This window comes from Cucumis melo, chromosome 1 (genome assembly GCF_025177605.1).
Source record: "Cucumis melo cultivar AY chromosome 1, USDA_Cmelo_AY_1.0, whole genome shotgun sequence".
Classification (NCBI taxonomy): domain Eukaryota; kingdom Viridiplantae; phylum Streptophyta; class Magnoliopsida; order Cucurbitales; family Cucurbitaceae; genus Cucumis; species Cucumis melo.
Genome location: NC_066857.1, coordinates 12,174,426 through 12,182,761, shown reverse-complemented (window position 1 = coordinate 12,182,761; position 8,336 = coordinate 12,174,426).

The following is an 8,336-nucleotide window of genomic DNA, read 5'->3' as shown; positions in this document are numbered from 1 at the left end:
CATGTAACCAAATTAAACTATCGTGTAATCTAATTAAACGATAGAATAGATGGTATACTAAACAATAGCCAAATCTAAACGCTCGTGTAAGAAATATATTACATACATTGTTGACGACGTGGTTGACGGGACATTTTTTGTATTTTCTATTATGGAGCTGCGAGTTTTTTCCATTTTTGGAATTATTCTATATAGTGTAAATATTTTATTGCTTTGCTATATTTTTTAAAAGACCCATATAATAAAATATTAGAATATATAAGGTTTTTACTATGGGTGTTTTAAAAAATATAACAAAACGGTAAAATAACAAAAATGAAAAAAGCCCACAGGCCCACCATGAAAAATAACAAAAATGTTCCATCAACAACGCACGTGTAATATATTTGGTACACGATCGTTTAGATTTGGCTATTGTTTGGTACACAATCGTTTAGATTTTGCTACAATTTATTTTTTCAATTCTATTGTTTAATTTGGTTATACGATTGTTTAATTTGATTATGTTTAAATTTGGTTACACGATCGTTTAAATTTGATCGTTTAGATTTGGACTCAAATCTAAACGATTTTTTTTCAAAATTTGATACACGATCGTTTAGATTTTGCTAAACGATTTTTTTAATTTTTTTGGTACACGATCGTTTATTTTTTTTACACAATCATTTATTGTTTCAAGATTTTTTAGCACACGATCGTTTAGATTTATCTACACGATGATTTTTTTTGCACGATCATTTACATTTGGCTACTCCAATCTAAATGATTTTTTTCAAGATTTTTTATACACGATCTTTTAGATTTTGCTATTTTTTTTTACATGATCGTTTAGATTTTTTTACCAAAATTAAGAAAAAAACAAGAAGAAAATAAGAAAGACGATGGAAAGAAATCACAGCGGAAAATAGAAGAAAGACGATCAAACATAATTAAGAAACAATCTAAGAACTCTTATACATAAAATTGTTTGTTTATAATCCACCTTCACATTTATCTCATTCTTTGATATCGGTGGCTTAGTAGCAATCACTTCCTCCTCTTCTACCACCTTCTTCTTTGATGTAAGTGATATCGGTGGTATACTAGTAGTAGCAATCTCTTTCTTCTCTTTTACCACGTTTTCTAAATTTGTATCACTAGCTATCTTTTTACAACTTTCTCCTAAAACCATCAAAATTTTCAAAGCACAAGTAAATGATAGCTTCACTTTGATAAACAATTAATATTGTAACTTTACTTTAGAAACAAACACTTTACCTTCTCCTGGACTTTATTCTTGGAGCAACTACCATGCTCGGATGTTGGCATGTTTTGAACTTTTTCTTCCAATTCTCGAATGCGTTTACGGAGTGCTTCATTTTTATCAATGATTTGATGGGTTGTATTCACCTTTTTTGACTTTCTTGATTTTTCTTTGTGAAAATAAACAATAGGTGTAATGAAACCACCCACACCATATACTCGGCCACCATATTCTCGAGTACCCAAAGCTTGAGTTAATGCATCATTAGATGATCCATTTTTGTTGGAGAGTGGATCTATATTGTTATTCAAAATCTCATCCTAAAAGGAGTTAAATACAATCAGTAATATGTAAAAAATATACTCATGTGATTTGATGCAAATGTAACATTGAGAATCTTACTATTTGATTGGTAACTTTTCATCTTCGTTCATATATTCTCCATTTTTTTGTCCAAGTTTTTTTCCACATATTAGCTCGTCCAAAATCCTGTTCATTGGAAGGACTCTTTTTCCGCATATCATTAAGCACACCAAAGTTAAATTTAAGAATATATGTAAAACATTATAACATTCTTAATTACCATATCCTCGATAAGGTTCCACATAACCTCTTCTTGACATATTATGACCATATTTGCTTGTCTTTCTTTGATTCTGTTGTTCACTTCTCACTTTCTATACAAATTTTATGTAAAAAGATTAAAATAACAAACATGGTTTATATTATGATTGATTTTATTACAAGAGAAAAGTTTAATACCTGAAATTTTGGAGACGATCTTGACCTAACAAACTCTTGCCAAACATGTGTATCAATTTTGTGAGAATACAATAAAGGCGGATCTATCAAGAGTTGTGGTTCATCCACAAACGGATAATATATTGTGTCATCAACCAACTCTTCAATCGATGAAATGCAAATTCGGTTGTTTTCATAATTACCTTCTTACTTCGACCATCAACTACGAATGCTCCCTAGACAAACCAAACAATGCTTAAGTGTGAGCTTTTCCAACTATAGCGTAGAACCAAAGAATGTAGTGCTCAAGAGGTGCCTAAGCTATAAAGACAATTAAATAATGCTTAAGCATGAACTTTTCCAACTCATAACCTATCAAAAAGTGAGAAAAAAGGACTTAATGACCTGAAATGGCGACCAAGTTTCCAAGTGCTACAAGCCTAGTGTCAAACCAACCTAAGTAGTGTCCAAAACATGCCTAGGCTGTAGAGACAAAAAAAATGCTTATATGTGAACTTTCCTGACTCATAGGCTACCAAAAAGTGAGAAAAAAGAACATAACGATCCGAAATAGCAACCAAGTGCCCAAGTACAACAAGCCTAGTGCCAAACCAATCTAAGTAGTGTCCAAAACATGCCTATGCTATAGAGGCAACCAAAGAATGCTTATATGTGAGATTTTTCGATTCATGGGATACCAAAAAGTGAGAAAAAAGAACTTAACGACCTGAAATGGCAACTAAGTGCTAAAGTGCAACAAGCCAAGTGCCTAACCAACCTAAGTAGTGTCCAAAAGGTGTCTAGGCTGTAAAGACAACTAAAGAATGCTTATATATGAGTTTTTCCAACTCATTACCAAAAAATGAGAAAAAAGAACTTAACAACCTGAAATGGCAACCAAGTGTCCAAGTGCAACAAGCTTAATGCCAAACCAACCTAAGTAGTTTCCAAAACTTTCCTAGGGTGTAAAGCCAACCGAAGAATGCTCATACATGAGCTTTCACGACTCATTGGCTACCAAAAAGTGAGAAAAAAGAACTTAATGACCCGAAATGACAACTAAGTGTCCAAGTGCAACAAGCCTAGTGCCAAACCAACCTAAGTAGTGTCCAAACGGTGCCTAAGTAGTGTCAAACCAACATATATGCACTAAGTATCAATACATACATGATTGGCTATCATAGATGCTGGATAGCCACAACATAGTACAACTCAAAGTATACAATAAGTGTGTAATATTTGCATGATTTCCAAATGAGAAATGATGTATACATACCTCAACCATATTATATATTTTTTCTTTCATCTCAATTGACACTAGCTTCTAAGATGCATGTGTAATTGGGATATGATGATGCACACAAGATCAATGAAAAGTTGTAGCTTATGCCCATTCTCGCCCATCGGTACTCCAGTCTCATTGTAGTCAACTACTCTGTTTCTCCCATGTACTCCTAATTCTTGTTACATCATGCATCAATGTTAGTCCTCTTGTTTTCCTTTTCTCTTTTTTGGTGCTTTAACTTGTTCCAATTCATTCGTATTTGCATTGTCCAAACCTACTTTAACCTCGTCCAATCCAAGTGCTAAGTTCTCATCACTTGCTAGCTCCATTGTATACGAATCAACCTAGGAAAAAAAATAAAGTTTAGTTAGCTAAGTGTAATTAAGATGCATAATATTCATAAAAACTAGTAAGTAAAAACCCACTAAAACATTTACTCATTAGGAATCCATGTGCCTTCACAAATAACTCGTACATATGTTGGAGTGTTCTCGTCTAAATCAAGTCTAGATTCAATATCTAACGTAACTTTATGCATTCCTTGACAATTTAGAATTGTATCTCCAAGTTCATCATCATTGTATTGATTCTTGAAATCTTTTTGTGTTGGAGTAAGAATAATAGACCATCTACTATTATTTGGATCATCAACAAAAAAACACTTATCTTGCCTAGGTTGCGAATATGAAAGAATCGTTCTTATGCCCTATTCTATTTAAGTCAACTAACACAAACCAAGCTTATCAGTTTTGATACCACCACTAATTTGAACTCAATCACATTTAAAAATGGCAATCTTAAATGTATTATAATTAAGTTTCCATCTTCTATCACACCGTAAAAGGACATTTCTCCAATTATAGGATTTTTATCTTTCGAGCTACATACTTTCATTGTTTTTACAACTAAACTAACTCCACTATTTTGTATACATGCGACTTATGTGGTAGTGACATCCATTAATAGCGTAATTATTGTAAGCAGTCACAACTGGATAAGGGCCATGGGCAATCCATTGCAAGTTATCTGAAACCTCAACATCTCCCGTTGCAAGTTTCTTTGCAACTTGGACAATTAGAATATAAATGAGCAAGGATTATGTTAAATAACTAATTTCATGTTCTACCTTTTCTCGTATCCCAGATATGAAGGTTCGATTGTGTTTATCTTGAATCCATTTCTAGCTTTTTAATCTACTTAGGTGTTGGTTGCAATGTGATCATATGTTCCCTTGTGAAGTACAACAAGATGTTGAAATGTAATTACTTTAAATTTCTTGAATTTTAATGAAATAAATGGATTATAGACAGAAGAAATTACTCTATATATGATTGCACATCAACAGTATCTTCAAAATATATCAATAAGCTTGATATAAAAGCTCTCGTTCAAGTATGTGGTAACTTCACTTGACAATTGGTCTACCAATTTCTGATTTTCAGAATTGTCTCTTAATTTTTGACAACCAAGTTCAATAGGATCTACTCCACATAAAAGTTCTGAAAAAAATTCAATAGCTCTTTCTAATATATAACCTTCGGCAATACAACCCTCTAGACGATGTCGATTCCTGACAGCGTTTTTTATAACCTTCATGAACCCTTCAAATGGATACATCCATCGCAAATAAATGGGCCCAATAAGTTTTACTTCTTTAACAAAGTGTATAGTGAGATGCACAATTATTGTGAAGAATGAAGCAGAGAAGTACTTCTTTAGTAAACATAATGTAATAACAATGTCTTTTTGCATCTTCTCTACTTGTATAACATCTATAACCTTGTTACATATAGAATTGAAAAAAAAGACACAAACAAGTTATAGCATACCGAACATGTTTTGGAAGCACAGATCTGATGGCAACGGGGAGCAATTGTTGTAAGAGGACATGACAATCATAAGATTTTAGACTATTTAGTTTTGAATCTTCTATTGACACAAGATTTCTAATATTGGAAGAGTAACTGCGAGGAACTTTCATTTCTGATAACCGTTGGAATTTATGTCATAAAACTCGTAGTTTGTAGTAAAATTATATTATATTCAATAAAGTGGTTATTGAGGACTTATCAGTGAAAATATAATACTATAATCTTGAATCTAATAAATTAAGGTCACGAGACTATCTAGTATAGACATGAACTTTATGTAGAGACATAAATAGGGACAAAGTTTGAGTTTATAGCCCTAATGGTCTATAGTATGTGAATAAGGTTGGGGGCCTTATTTTGGAACTGTATGGATGCGGCCTACTTTGTAGTTAGTACAAATGATGTGATCCTGAACCGTTCATGTAGAAACATGGAAGTGAGGGCATCCTATGTAAAGAGTTTACATAATACTGAAACCATAAAATAGTCACTTTTAAAGTTATAACATCGTTGACTATATAAAACTGACTATTTCAATTATGATGACCTAGGCAACTTAATCTTATGAACTTCTGCTCACATGAAATTATACTTAGATCTGTATAGGTGAGGGCAGCTCAACGACGTTGGCCCAATAAGCCTCTCATTTTAGGGGTAAGACATGGTAGATGGCAAGATGAAATTCACTCATACCAGCTTTAGGGTTAGATAGGTTGTTCCTTTAAGGACTGAATCCAAGTCTCGAACAAGGGATCCCACCCTTTCATTGGCCCGAGAGAAATTCAATTTACAGGTTGGATCTTAAACCAATTATTCAATAGTAAATTAAAGGGACTTAAGGAATAAGATGTAGTGTTGGGCATAAAACAGTATTTTGACCCAACCGAGGTTACAAACAATCTGTGAAGGATTAACTTATTGATCATGGTTATATCAGATGAGCTCGATAATTTTGATTGCTTCCTTCTTGTAATCTATCGATCTTAATTCTCTTTGCGGTTAACATTGAGCAATTAGTATCAGAGCCATCAATAAAAGTTCAAGTTCCTTTCAATTCGTTTTCAAAATTCATTTTTAGGGGAGAAGAGTTTGATAATTTTTAGTTCTCTTCAATAAATTTTATTCTTTAAATTTTGTTGAATTTAAGAGATTCAATTTCGAAGATCTAGATTCTACGTCCGTCTGTACGTCAGTGTCTAAGTTTGTGGTTCCGACAGTAAGACACAAGGAAGCGTAGTGAGATCGTTGGTCAACAGTAATTCGTCTTAGCATATACAGATATAGATTCTTGATCCAAGAAATTTTATTTCTAGATTTAATAAAATTTTGAAAATAAATATTTATAGTATGAGAATTTAAAATTTTCAAATGTCTAATTTGCTAAAGAAAATTTTATCCTCTAAATCTTCTTCAAAAGATCTTACTCAAAAGGAAATTGAGGAGCAACATACTGCTTCTTCTAGTGAAAGCGATGTGACAAATGAATCAATTCGTATTGCAAAAATAGAAAATAATTTTTGTCAATTGGGAAATTCCCAAACTTGAATAAAAAACAATTTATTTTCAAAATACTTTCAATTTTAAAGAAAATCTTTGTGTAAAAATTGTTGAAAGAAGAATTCCAATTTATGGAAAAATTGATTCCATACAATTATTTCCAAGAAATGATATTCAAAAGCATCAAAAAGAATTTTTATTTTTTCATATAGGAGCTGTCCAAGTAGCTTTAATTCCATAGTTCAGATCCAGATTGGGTACACCAATCTTAGTAATTTTACGAGATAAACGTCAGAAAGATTTTTTAAATTCTTTATTAGGAATAATTGAACCAAATTTGGCCAATGGCTCTGTATATTTTAATTGTTTTCTAAATTTTATGGTGTCTCTTGATGGTCCATATATTCTCAAAACCTTGAGCTTAGATATTACTGGCCAAAGATTAAATTTTGAAGGAGTTAAAAAAAAACCCTTGTTTACAAAGTTACTTATAAAGTTTTGACTACTACCATGCATCCAAAAGCTTTAGTCTTCAACTAAGGGAAAAACTATGTTGATAGAAACAAATCTCAATAAATTATCTGTTAGTGTTCCAAAACTCCTTTCTTGAGGTTAAGTTACAAAAAATCCCTATTGAGTTTTAGACAACGCTTTTGTCCCTCAAAAGAAAGAAAAAGAAATTTTCCATATCATTAAGTATCCTGATGGGAAAGTAGAAATCAAATTTGAAAATGAATCACCTAGGTTCCCTGTTGTTAAAGAAAACATGAGTTCTACAGAATTCACGAATTCAAGACCAAGTACCTCTAGTAGAAGTGGGTTGATTACTAATCTCAAAATTAGATCTGTTAGAATAGATCAAGGAATACCAAATATTATTTATGAAGAAAACCTAAACCTTTCAGACTCTCCAACCCAAACAAAAATGGATACTAGTTCTCAATTATATGTAATTATTTCAGAACCAAAGTTTAAGCTTGACAAAGAATCCCTTCAAAAGGAATTTATGTCTAAAGAAAGCCGTATTGAAAGAATTGCTTTTTTAAAAAACTACTCTGAAACATAAAGAAAGCTGTTCAGAGAAGAGTATTTTAAAACCCTTGAAATAATTTAAGAACATATTGCATTTTTTAGATGGTTTAACCAAAGAAAAGAATTTAACCATCTTTGTACTATCAAAGAAAAAAAATCATGGAAAACTCAAAGAGGTGAAATCAAAGTTGATATTCCACCAATGGAAGATGTTGAGTTCAAAAGTTTTTATAACAAGAATGTTATTGCAAAACCCTTTCAAATCATTAAAGAATAAAAAAAGCATAAGGCTCCTACAAATAAGGAAAAAAATAGTATCCAAGTTCAAAATAACTATTTTAATAAAATGCTTTCTTCAATTGCAAGCCAAGTTTTTAAATTAGAAGAAATCATCAATCCTCCTTCTCCAGAAGAAACTCTTAGCACCTGAGTCTATTAGTGCCTTTAAAGTAACTTCTAGATGAGATTAACAAATGCATAGATAGCTTAAAGGGCGAAAGTTCGATCAATGTCATTAATGAAGAAGATGCTGCCCAATTCATGGAAGATTTTGAAAATCTCTCTATCAATGGAGAAGAAAAACAAATCAATAAAATAAACTTTGGAAGGTATATCAATAAGAAAGATCAAATTAATTTATATCCTCGACCTTCATTTCCAGGAGATG